The sequence below is a fragment of the Phasianus colchicus genome, chromosome 12 (genome assembly GCF_987193195.1).
Source record: "Phasianus colchicus chromosome 12, bPhaCol1.hap1.1, whole genome shotgun sequence".
Taxonomy (NCBI): domain Eukaryota; kingdom Metazoa; phylum Chordata; class Aves; order Galliformes; family Phasianidae; genus Phasianus; species Phasianus colchicus.
In genome coordinates this window covers 17,415,218-17,428,535 of record NC_143447.1, presented here as the reverse complement: position 1 = coordinate 17,428,535, position 13,318 = coordinate 17,415,218, and the positions used below count along the sequence as shown (strand labels likewise).

The following is a 13,318-nucleotide window of genomic DNA, read 5'->3' as shown; positions in this document are numbered from 1 at the left end:
TTCTCAGAGCCAGGCAGCCATATGGCCAGGTCAAACACCGCTGCTAAAAACCACCACCACCATCAGCAGCCGCTGCCAGCACCACAGCACCTGCAGATCCGAGCACCTCAGCAGCCTCTGCCACACACAGCAAAACAAACCCAAATCTTTATCTCGCTGCTTCTCATAATCAGTAAAGGCCGTCCGAGCCAACGCTGCTTTCTTAGGAGAGAAGCATCAACCTGGAGCACAGACAAATTCTGGATTTACAAGTTTTACCGAAAGCCACAAATTTCATTTTAGTCTAATAGTGTAAGTTACATATGTAAGGAAAAATGTTTGATTATTTTATAAAGGATGACTGATTCAAATTTACTCCAACGAATACCAAAAGTTGGGGCCTCCTTCTGCAGGCACCTCTAGCCTATTTGTATAGGCATTTTACAAAACAAGGCCTAATGAATCAAACAACCTTCACCTGTTCCTGTAATACATGAAAATGACCAAACCACATTAAATGCAGAAACAAACTGAAAAAGAGAAAAGTTGGTTAGTGCTGCCTGTCATTTGTTTAACTGGAACGTATCAAAGAGTTTCAGCCCTCTTCTGCTACAGATACAAACCGAAACAGGAACTCACAGCTCCAAACCACAGGGGACCGTGTGACAGCACTGCTGGAAACGCAGGTGTGGGGCACTGCCATCCTCAGCTCCCTGCAAACACCCAGGCCTGAACTTGTGAATTCCACCTCTCTAAGGCTTCACAGAGACAAACCGGACCCCTAAGAAACGCTCTCCATAAAGCAGCAGCTTCGTCCCCTTAAGGAACTACAATTAAAGAGCACTGTGTGACACCATGAATGTTTAAGCAGTGAGAATAAAAGGAAAATAAATACTTGGTGTGTGGGTATCCTACCGTGCCACCAGCTTACACAGCTATACTCAGCTAACTGGTTTAAAGGTAGCCTGCATACATTTGTCTACACAAACTGCAGTCACACCTCTCATCCCAGTACAGCTTTACCTTTGATCTAGGAGGGGATCTGAGGAATTCTGGCTAAAGAGACTAAAAGACTATTTTCTTGAATTTGGTCTCTAATCTTTAAGACAGATCTAATTAGTATTTTTCCCATCATGAGCTGTTCAGTATAGTAGCTCAGCAAGTCTTTCCAACGTGATTAAGATAAGCCAAGGAAGCTGCTGTACACGAAGTAGAGGCGGCCTGTAAGCTCATACCATGTCTGAGCACAGTGTGTGCCCCCATCAGCCTGCAGCTGAACTCAGGGATTCCAGGACAGCACCTCAGCTCTCTGGTGCATTCTGGGTACCAAGAGTGGCAATGCCAATACAGACCCAGAGCTGTATTCGTTTGACTGACTTTACTGAGGCTCCCTCACGGCTCTGCTCAGTCCAATCAGGTACTGCTCATTTACCATGATACGTTACTTTAGTTGGGCTCAAACTGTCTCCTACTACTAAACTAAAAATTATAACAATTTAATATGAAGCTACAGCACAGGAAAAAGAATGACTGGGGTTCACATAGCTTTCTCAATCCAAACAGCAGAAAGACAGTTCTGTACATACACACAGAAAACCACTAGAACGCCTTAGCTTTTTTTTTTGTCACACACATCTGAGGTAAGTCAGGTATAGTGTATGATACAGTCAGCATGCTGCATTACAGAGATGACAATATCAAGATCTGACTAATGCATATTAAAGAAAATGCGTTCACTACCATGGGAACGCTGGTAGAACTCACCCCTAAGTCAAGCAGACTAAAGGAAGCTTTTCTGTGTTAGACTTCCCCTTCAAATAATCTCTGTACTAATCCATCTGAGACACAAACATTAATACCTTAACAAGGAACAAACACACGGGCAATTTCATCTTCACAGATGTAAGGGGCACGAGGAACACCACAAAAAGGATACCAGAATAACTCGCATAGCTACAGCCAAGGATTTGGCTGCAACAGTGAAACAAATTCACACTGAAAACTCACTGTAATCACTGTTAATGAATAGCAGAGAAACAAGGAAAAGTGAAAAATGAAGCCTTACAGAGGTTACCAAGCTGACTGGGAAGTAGAGCCCTAACAGGAAGAGAAGCAAACTCAATCTCTTCATCTTCACTCTTACTGTAACTCCATCTGTACACATAAGAGTGCCAGCAATGCCAGCAGACCAAGCTAGTTTAAAAATAAACTGCCCATAGGACTTCCCTAGTTGGTGCCATTTACAAGAAAACCTCAAGCAGTGCTGCAGCACACACAAGGCTTTAACACACACAATAGTACTGAAAACTACTTTTCTCCTTCTTGGGTACTGTACCAAACCCACCTGTCTCATGGCAGAAGTACTACATCAAATACAGCTGGAAGTGAAACTCAGTGTTAGAACTGGTTTTTAACCACCTTTTAGGGTACAAAGCTGTTAACCCAAATTCAGCAGCTATGTAATACAAGCATTTCCACATGTCTTGTTGCAGGGTTTGAGAGATCAAAAGCCAGGACCTAGAAATGTCAATGCAGAAAGTTTCTGAGACTTCAGAACGAGCAGATTTCCAGAAATTTATTTCTCAGTCCAAAAAATAGAAAAAGCTTTCCCTAAAAATCATTTCACTTGTTGAAATGCTGGAAGCATATTTTCTGCTTACAGTCAAGAGCAGACAGCGTCCATATTTCCAGCACCAACTATTAGGACCGACACATCTGAGCAAAAACAACCAGTGAGATCACAGTAAGAACTGAAACTGGATTTTAATCAAGAAAAAACAAGGAAACTGGGCACAAAACTTGTTTTTCTCTGCTTCAGAAAAAGAGGTATCCTTCTACAGATAATAATAAAACATACAACAGACATCACAGAATCAAGCACAAACAGAATCTTAACTGTATTTCACACCAAACTCCTCCTTCCACAGAAGGAGAAATAAGAAGTGCCCAAATCCCTCAAACAATGTAGCAACTGCAACAATTCACTGTCTGGAATTTAAATGCATGCTCTACCCCTCAGAACCAATGTAAGTACAATCATTTTCATCAATATAACAATTGTTTCCTTGCTCAAATTCATATTTGTGACTAAGGAGACTGTAACAGAAAAGGAAAGCTAAGACAATTATAGAAGGCAGCCAAACCCAGACACATAGTTCCAAGTATGCTGATATATTAATGGTAAGATACTTAGAAGCCTAAAGGTCTGAGACCAGAAATACTTTTAACTTCAAAACAAGGAGGATGAGGCAAGATTACAGAGGCTTAATGCCTCTCAAGGGTAAAAGTTGATAAACGAATCCAGACACACTCAAGCTGCAAATGCAAAAAAGAACATAAGCAAAGGAATACCTGTGGAACCAGTTTCTTATCTTCATTCTGTATCACTTGTATCTTGGTTGAAATAATTAAAAAAAAAATGCTACTTTCTAGTTAATTTAATTGTCTGTTGTCACAAACTCCTAAAGAAAAGCACCTGTAAATACTTACACAGGTGGGCTGAAGCATTCCTGCTCAAGATGCACAGCTGCTGAGGGTCTCACCTGTTCCCCCATTCTCTGGGGAGAGCCCAGGCTGGCCCTTCAGTGGTCCAACACTGCTAACTGATCAGACTATTTTAAGATAAGCTAATTATGCCAGTGCAGTATCTTATAAGCCAATAAGACTAAGCAGAAGAGACCATGAAGAATTAAAAGCAATGAAGTATGGATAAGAGAGAAGCAAGAATTGTGATCTCAGCTATTTGAGATAAGAAGTCCACAGGAATTTGAGTCTGGTGAGAGACTCAGGATATCTGAATACTTACGTTCTCCTGCACCTAACAGTTCTAGCAGGCACCAAAGAAACTGCACAGGAAGGGCTGCTGATCCTTATACCTTCAGCAAATTATTAATTCCTGCCTCAGAGGAACAGCACAAGATCTCTGTGGCTTGCTTGTAGGCATTACCTACGTGCACGCAATCAGACAGCTACAGAAACAAATACAAATGCCTTAAAAACAGACAGATCTGAAGAAAAATCCTTAGCTTATGAGTTTGTTGCACAGAAAGTTTTCAAGAAGTTTATCTGATCATCTCCTCATTAACATTTCACCAGAGGAATGTATGATGGAAAAGCAGGTTGAAGCCTCTTTTGAGAACAAGTCAGCCAGCACCTTCAGGAATATCAAGGTAGGTTCTGTTACTCAACAATTCAGCCATAAAAATCCCACTTCAGAAAAAAAGAAAAGCATTCAGGAAGTTCTCAGTAGAACACAGATATAATCACAGCCCATTCATCCTCATTAATAGCTTTGGATTTAGCCAGTGTCAGACAAGTACAGCAGTGCAAGCACCAATTACTAGAGCGTTTCAGGGGTGCTGCAGAGCTCAGGGCTTGGTGGCTGCACACAGCCCCAGCTGCACCCCCACCTGCAGCCCCCAGCACTTCCCTGGGCAGGCAGGCACCTGTGTTGGTGTAGTGTAAAGAGCTTGGGAGAAATGAGATGTATGGAAGGGAAGCTCTGGAAAATCAGAGAATAATGGAAGAGGCAAAAAAAAAAAAAAAAAAAAGGAAATAAAGGGAAAAATAAAGGAAGTTCTGTACATTACTTGCAGAATCACTACTTAGCTCCTACTGTTCAGAATACGTTGAAATTCAGTGTTTTTCACACTGATGAAGTAATGTAAGAGCTCCAGTTTCCCCATGCATATTTTAGTATCGCGAACAAAATGGGCTACGGTACACAGCATAACAATTCAACTGTAAAGATTGCCTGTGCTCACACCACACTCTGTGAGCTGCAGAACAACACAGCCCTCATACTGGAATCTTTTCATCTCATGAAACCATGCGAGTTGTGCCAGCCTAGAGCCAGTGCTATAAGGATAGCCCAGAGATCCTTTAATGATTTCTGTCTCTTTCTATACAAAAAATGAGAAAGTAAAAAGAAAAAGAAAAAAAAAGCAGCAGAACCCAAGAGCACCAGCACGGCTCACCGTGACGCGTGTCCTTCAGCCCCGTGCCAACACACAATGGGTCAGGAGCTCAGCCAGGACCCCGAGTGCTGCACAAACGTGCCAGGATCACCAGAGGGTGCTGCAGGGCTCCTGCAGGGGCTCCTAACGTGCCGAGGCAGCGCCTGGGTTTGGATCACAAACACGGGGCAAGTCCTTTGCTCCAGTTTTAAAACAGTTTTGTTTTTTTTTTTTTTTACATGGGCCTCTCAGTACTCAGAATTTCAATCTCTTCTCGAATGACCTCTTCTGACTCCACGTGCAGTGATTTTCTGAAAGAATCTGGTCTGAGTTTTTATGTAAGCATCTTGAGCTAACACACAACAGTGTTCAGTGTAAATACTCGCACTTGGCAAGAGGTTTCATAGACTAATCTAGGGCATCCTCAAAAGATAGCTCTAAAAGCAAGCATGGCACCATCAGGCTTAGCCTGACAGGATGCCACCTCCTCAGCAGACATGCACGGGGAGCCTACACATGGAGGAAAAAGAGGGCAAGGCGCTGATCTGGAAGCCTCACAGATCAGGCATGCCCAAAGTATCTGCACACAGGTTTCCTAAGAGCAGCGGGTGGGATAACCGTGGGCTGTCAGCTCTGATCTCACCTCACTGTGAATCCAAGGCCCTTAACTAGATGTATCCCTGTAGAAGAACTCAATCAGAAGTCACTGTGAGCATCTTCCAGCAGGCAAAAAATAAAAATTTGAAATCTTCACTCTTCTATAGCTCTAATTTCATTCTCTGAAGAAGAAATGATTTGCCTTTTAAAGTACTTCAACATTAATCATTCACGTCTTACATCCAAAATTTTCAGAAATTTATTTAAAAAAACAACACATATCACGAGTTCCTTGAATGAACAGCACATAGTGACAAACAGTGACCAACAGCTTTGGGTTTTGTTTTGTTAACAAGAAAAACCCATCTGACAGGGTGTTCTGCACTAACTCCCATTGCTCCTCTCCCCTCTTCAGTTTATTATAAACCCACAATACAGCCTGGATAACTTCTCCAGTTTCTCTGTGGCCTCCACCAAGAACAAGCACTCTGAGTTTCTATCTGATTTTGTAATACGGTTTGGTAAAACGTTTTTAAATTTCAGTGAATCCAACTGGCAGTTCCCCATTATTTTCTGACAGCTATTCAGGTTTGCAGTTTTCATTTTTATGAGACAGAGACAACGACAGCCTGTTTAAAACTAGAAGTTATCCTCCGATAAGCTAGAACATTATTACACGTTCTGCATGCTGCTTGGGAATTTTTAGAGTATCTGTGTTAACAACCAGAACTTCTGCAAATAAGCCCATATTCCACCCCGCAGGAGGCAGTGAGCACCAAGCACTTCTCTGCAGCCACACCGCTGCCCTTGAAGGAGTTCTTCCAATTGAGTGCTTCCTCATGGTAACCATGAATACCTTTCCTGCTGGCACTTTTTTCCATAGCTGAATCCAACAGCTCTCAAAATAAAGATCCTTATGTGTGATTCAATAACAAAAGGGAAGACACCACCATTGGGAATGCTAAGAACAAAATAAGGAAAACAACAAGAGAACAAAATGAATGGGGGGGAAATAAGCCCTCGTGTTCTGAAAGAACAGAGGACATCAAGGAGTCCTAAAGGAAATCCTTCTTCCGTACTCCAAACCTTCAACTCTCAAAAGCCAGCAGTCCAAGCTAACATGTATCACCAATCCAGACTAATCAAGATAATTTTACAGCTTACAGGCTCAGAAGGTTTAGGAAAAAGCCATTTCCCTTTCTGGCACATGAAGCGAAACGGTGCATCTCTCGCCATACTTTCTACTTTCCCTTCTTTTACCCCATGACAAACCAGCTTCTGAGTACAGATCAGCAATTAAAACCTCATGTTATTACACATTAATTTTAACACCTTCTAGGAAAAAATAAGAACAGACAGATAGTCAAAAAGTCACTTTATTACCCTCACTGTGTGACAGCGTAACACAAAACATGGCAATGAAGAAATGTCTCAGTCTCTTCTCAGAAGACTTGGTGCTCTGGAGGCTCACAGTGGAAAAAGCAGCACTTGGAATTGCTGTAGGCACCATCTTACTGCAGCCATTCCTGTCAGCTTACAGCTTCTAAAACAGGATGCGTGCAGTCCTGTCAGGAAGAGGGCAGCTGCTGTGAAAGAGTGATACCAAACCCGAGACATCCTTAATGTTGATGACCTCATTATTTCTGAGCTATCCTCCACAGTGAGACCATCAATTAAATAACATTCAAAACATTGGAGAAAGATGCACACTGTCACTTTACTTCCATATCTGAAGGGGAAAAGAAATCTCATCACTAATATTACTACCACTTTCTCAGCCTCCTCAACCCAATCACCGCAGATTTTGCACAATCAAAGGAAAAACAAGCCAAGAATCACTTTACCTTCCATTGGTTTATTTAATGGACCTTTCTCCGAGGGAAGTCTGTTCTGCCCCTCACTGCACACACATCCCTCACTCAAGGTTCAATATTTCCTCACTCTCTGGCTTCAAAACTGTAATTCTTCCATACCCCATCTTTCTATGCTTCTTCTGCATCAGAAGGGACATCAAAATCATCTCCTCTCTGTCTTTTCTCTTGACTCCCTATGCCAATATCCTCACGGCAGAAATGTTTAACAGCGTAATGGCAGCACAGCTCAGTTACGGATGTGCTTACATAATCATAAAGCTAAAAGTTTCCTCATTTATCCCTCTTCACCTTCTATAAATCATCACAGAAAATGACAAGACCAGGCCCAGGCACACTGGTATAGCACTCAATACCGACCCCGACCGCAGCTCTCGCTGCACAGATGATGACAACATGCTCGGGACTCTTACAGCTCTCCGGTTGGCCCTCACACAACACCAGTAACATCAGCCCAATCCGTGCAATCCTGACTTGCAATACTGGAAGCAATCTGGTTTTCAAATGAGGCTGTTTCAAAAACACTTGCAGGGATTTAAAGGAAATGGAAAAAATCTTTCCCCTTCAGCCCCCTCCAATCACCACTGTGAAAGTACCATAAGCAAAGCCATAGCCGTTCCACTCCCATTTTTAGGTCACCTCCAGCCACGACCACGAAGGAAAACATTTTTCTCACAATTACTGGCCATTTATTTAAAAAAAAAAAATCACAATAAAAGATGCTTTGTCATCCATGACTGAGACACAGATGCTTAACTCAAAGGCAGCACCTTTACACAGCTATGCCTGGCTGTTAATTCCCAACACCACTTTTTAACCTAACACACGTAAGATAGGCATGTCACAACACTTAATAACCACTAGTGATGGCCCTGCCAGGGACAAGGCAACATACAATGCACCCTTAAGCATCTCAGTTGGTCCACATGGACTTCAGCACAATTGCAAATCTTTTCAGACACAGAGATGAGTAGAACTGGACACCTACCTCAATAAGCATTGCTAACAATACACTAGTTAGTGCCATGAAAAATAATTTGATTAATCACACTCTTACTAAGAAAAATATCTTTTTTTCTCCTCATAGGGGCACACCCATACTAACACACGGGTAACAAACACCATGCTGCTGTCTTACAAAAGGCTCTGCTTCTCTCGCATCAAAGTTTTGAGAAAAGAATGGCCACAGATTTGAGCTGCCTTTACCTGACAGGCATTCCTGTCTCGTTCTTCTTGCAGCCTCAGATGAAGGGGTGAAGCAGAAGGAAGATTACCATACACCATTTAACACATTCCCATTCAGCGAGAGCCCTGGTTGACAAGAAGCAGAAGGATGAAAAGAAGCTGCCCTGGAAGATGTTCATCCCCCTTCAGTGTCAAATGGAAATGAGTGTATGCAGCACAGGGTTAACTTCTCTAGATTTCTTTAATATGTTTCTTTTTAGGAACGTTCCCCCCAGAACCATTAAACATCAGTTTAAACAATGGGGTTGATAAACAGAAATAAGGAGTGCCTTAATGTGGAAGAAGAAAACCCACACCCTTCCCTTCAGCTCCATGAGCAGTCACTAGAAAGAACAAGAGTTGGAGTCAGAAGGCACGAGATGAGGGGAGTGGTGAAAGGTAGAACCCTACATCAGAATTTTACCTGAGAATTAAGCAGACAACACTACTGCAGACTATAAACCCTCCCCAGGATTAATTATTAGCACACGGTGTGTGTGGAGGGGTCGGATCACTGTTGCATAGTAGAAGCCTGCCTTAACCACTGAATAACGCTGTTTTGTCCATTCGTCCATTCGTATCAATGATCTGGTATCAATAATCTGCAATGTATTTTGCCTGGCTGAACTCATTTTTATAGGAAGGTCAACAGAATCAACTCTGATGGGAAAAAAAAAGGAACATCCTGCTGTAATCTCACAAACTGCACAGCACGCCAAAGCCGCCCTGTAGCCTCCATGGAGGAAGGGTCTGAACAGCTCCCTGAAGGCACAGCAGTCCCACGCAATGGTAGGAGTTAAACCTTTCGATTCCACTTCAGGAACACAATGGTTTGTCCACTCAAATAACTATTGTATCTGCCTTCAACGCCAGCAGTAAGGCGTGTAAGAAAAGAAAAGATAAAATAGGAACAATGCATTTATTTTCTTCAGTTACTTTTCTGGAGTTGAAGGAATAGAATCTGAATAGAAGACACCAGAACTCCACGTTATCATGGGCTGAGATTGTGACCTTTGTTCCACGCTAGCAATTAAAGAACGCATCGTTAAGAAGGTGAAAGAAAAGTTTTCAAATATAAAAAAGTGAGAACTGAAAGCCACTTTGTGCATTAATAAGTTACACAGCATTGATGTCAGCACACGCTGCTCAAATTAACGCACAGCGCTGTTCCACTGAGGAGAAGTCAGTTGCAGTGCTGCGCCCGTGCCATCAGGCTGCTGCCATGGCAGAACAGGCCCTAAGCCCAACTTCTACAGAGACTGTTTAATGGCACGGCCTTCAAAAATAAAAATCAATAATTTAATGACGTGAATGAAGTGTGAAAATCTGCGTTTTCAGGAAAATGCCTCCTGAAAAGAATGCATTTAAGCTAAGCTACAGACACCAGACATGCAAGGTGTAGCTATCCACAGGTACCACAAAGCCAACTGCTTCCTACTGAGGCAGAACACACAGCTGACAGAGCAGTGCTCATCACAGCCTTACAGCCCTGCTGCCACAGAGCCAACCAGGTGCGCACTGCTGCCAGCCTCTGAAGCCACACTCAGCCCCAAACACACAGCATGACCTCAAGGGGCCACGTGAGAAATGAGCTACCCCTCCGAACAGAGCCCCTAAAAGCTCTGCTGCACGCATCAACTTGTTTAAGGAAAACTGCATTCACTTCCAACTCGAGCAAGGTTTCTGAACAAGACAGGTCTTCTGCCACAATGAGCCATTCTACTCCCCACAACTGTTTCAGCTTCCCATTCGGCCAAGTCCAACATGACTCAATGCTACAGAGCCATTTACCCAGCTTCTGCAATTCAGTGCTCACTTGTTTCTCTGTCCCAAGTCCTCAGAGAAAAAAACACTCCGTGACATTACAGCAATGTAAGCCCAGGTACCTCAGCATGCACAGAGCGCTCTGTGGACCCCCTCATTTAAGGGGCCCATTTACAGCGATCTAAACACACACCTGCCAACAGAACAAAACAAACACACGTACAAACCAAAGATGAACATATTTCTACCATAACTTCCAACCTGAAAATGCCTCCTCACAGACAAAACACGGGAAACAGAACACTGAGAAGGGCTCAGAGGAGCTGCACGGGCAGCAGGAGGCTGCTGTGCAATGCAACGCTGCGATCCATCCCATCCCATCCCTCCCACCGAAGGATCCCTCCCTCTCACTGATGGAACTCTTCTACTACAACTGGTGGATGATGCCAACTGCATACTTAGAGCAGAATTAGGGAGGAAAAAACAACTAACGAGGGCACTGGGGTACTTGGCTTCCTAAATTCCAAACTGAATGCCCTCAAACACCACACTTGTTTCCATCTGGTCAGAACTATTATAATGCTCTCATATTGACATTCGTTTTTTTTTTTCCTTTTCTCGCTTTTGTCTCACTGGTGGAAGTGTAGAAGGCTGCTTTATAGTTACGCCCTTCAGAAGTGTTAAAATTGTACCCTTCCTCACCAGCCTTCCAAAAAGGCATATGGGCTTGCACACATTCTAGCACCTAAATGAAGAAAGCAGCCTAAGAAGAGACCTCACAGCTCTCCCCCAAACGCAAACCGCTCAGCGCAGAGGAGGAAACACAAAGATTCCGTTCTCGTACGTGCGAGGTACCAACAAACGTTCTAAATGCTTTCTGAAGACGGACGGGGCGAGGGTGCTGCTGCAGCCCCTGCTCAGGATGGTTAAGCGCAGCGTATGACGAACAAGGAGCAGAAATAACCGTACGAACACAGGCACCCAACGCCAGCGCCGAGAGCCGCCTCGCACAGCACCGCAGCGAAGTTTGAGAGCCGCCAGCCCACCGCGCGCTACATCGCAACCAAATTACGTTACAGCACGGCTCCGCGGCAAACCGAGCGTTATTCCCTCTCGCGCTCCCCACAGCCCCTTTCCTCCGCCGTTTCGGGCGGCTCACACCACGTTCACACCGACACCCCGAAGGCCCCATCCGTCCCCGGCGCCGCTCGGCCGCCCGCCCCGCGCGCAGTGCCGCAGGACCCGGCCGCGCTCCGCTCCGCTCCGACCTCTCTCCTCCCTCCGGACGCCGCATCCCCCCGCTCCCCCGGACTTCCTTCGCCGCCGTTCGCGCAACGCTCCGTTTCTGCGCTCCGGTCCCTCCCCGCGAGAAAAACTTCTCCCCGATCTCTCCCTCTGCCCTCAGCTCCCCCGGCGCCTCGGCCTCGCACCCCGCCCTGACCGCCCCCGGCCGCTCCCCCCCCCCCGGCCCGCCGCCGCCGCCCCCGCCCCTCCCCGGACCCCGTCCGCTCTCCCCCCCGCCGCCCCCCGGCGCCTCCCGAGCGGAGCGGAGCGGCCCGCAGGGCGCACAAAGCCGCTCCCCGCGCCGTGCCCTCCCGCCGGCCGCCCCCCTCAGCCGCTGCCCCCGCCCGACACCCGCCGTCCCGGCGCCCCTCGGCTCAGGGAGCGGCCGCCCGTCCGCCCCCGGCAGCGGGGACCCCCCTCGCTCACTCACCCGCCCGCCCGCAGCCCCTCGCCGCCCGCCGCTGCCTCCTCCCCGCTGAGGCTCCTCAGGAGACACTGACACCGGCGCACGGATACCCGCTGGGCGCTATTTTTGGGAAACAAGGCCCGAGCGCGGCCGGAACTACTTCCTCTGTCACTCGCTGCTGAGGCGGAGAAGCACGTAGGATGGAATATCCTTCCGCCGGCTCCTCAGGACGGGCTGACGCGTTCAGCCCAGCCAGGCCGCGGCGGGAGGAGGAGAGCAGCGTAGGAGACACCGCGGCGAGCCCGCTCCCGGTGGCGGGGCTGGGAACGCCCCAGTTTTAGCGCCCGGCATCGCCGGATTATTTTGTTTTACCACGGGGAGCGGCCGGGTCTACATTCTTCACCGGAGACCCAATGGCGCGGTGCCGCCCGCCGATAGGGCAGAGCGCCGGAGTGAAGGGCGAGCAGCACCAATCGCAGCGCACAGAAGGAGCGGCAGTGCCCGCCCATCAGCACGTAGTGGGAAGGCGGGGCGTAACGAAACGTGGAGGCCTTGAGTGACAGGAGGACGATCAATCGGAGGGAGGGAAGGGGAACAGGTAGCCAATCAAGGCGCAGCTGAGGCGGGCCTAGCGGAAAGGGAACCCTGAGCCACGCCCCTCCATCCCGGCGTCCAAAGGCTCGCTGGGTCGGGCCGCGAGTGACGCACGTAGCCAGGCCCACCCCCTCCCAGCAGAAGGCGCATGCGCAGAGGCGCCTCCCGCTAGGGCAGGGCCGCGGCCCCGCGGCGCCGTGCCCGGGGTTGCCGAGGTAACGGCTGCGGCGGGGCCTGGGGCCCTGAGCTCCGCCCCGCGCCCAGACACAGGGCGGGCCGCCGCCTCGTCACGGCCTGCGGCCCCCGGCCAACCTCAGGAGCAGGGGCTGCGGCCCCGCAGCGCTGCCTCAAGGACGGCTTTGGGCCCTCGCGCGTTCCTCAGCGATCGCTGTCACCCTGCCCGGCTCAGCGTGGCACGCTCGCCAGTAATTCTGCTTTAAAGAGTAAAGAGCAGCTGCAAATAAAAGACACGACAAAACTGGCGGCTTCCCCCCACAACAGAAGGCGGCAGCTGGCCGCCCCAAAATAAAGTTCTCCCACTAAGAAGTTACCGGTGCTCTTCCTGTTCTCCGTGCGGCACGGCGTGCAGAACACAGCTGGCAGCCAGTAGCGCCCAGCTCTGCTCCGGGACGTGGCAGCCACTG

General features: G+C 47.3%; 1 protein-coding gene across 1 annotated transcript in view; it reads right to left on the bottom strand.

The window, feature by feature from the left end:
* The window catches only part of MEF2A (myocyte enhancer factor 2A), a 77,183-nt gene extending 64,370 nt beyond the window's left edge, over positions 1-12,813 (bottom strand). The window contains exon 1 of the mRNA XM_031587784.2: positions 12,105-12,813. The gene's annotated coding sequence lies outside the window, so the exon portion shown is untranslated. The remainder of the gene's footprint in view (positions 1-12,104) is intronic.
* Positions 12,814-13,318: the final 505 nt, after the last annotated feature.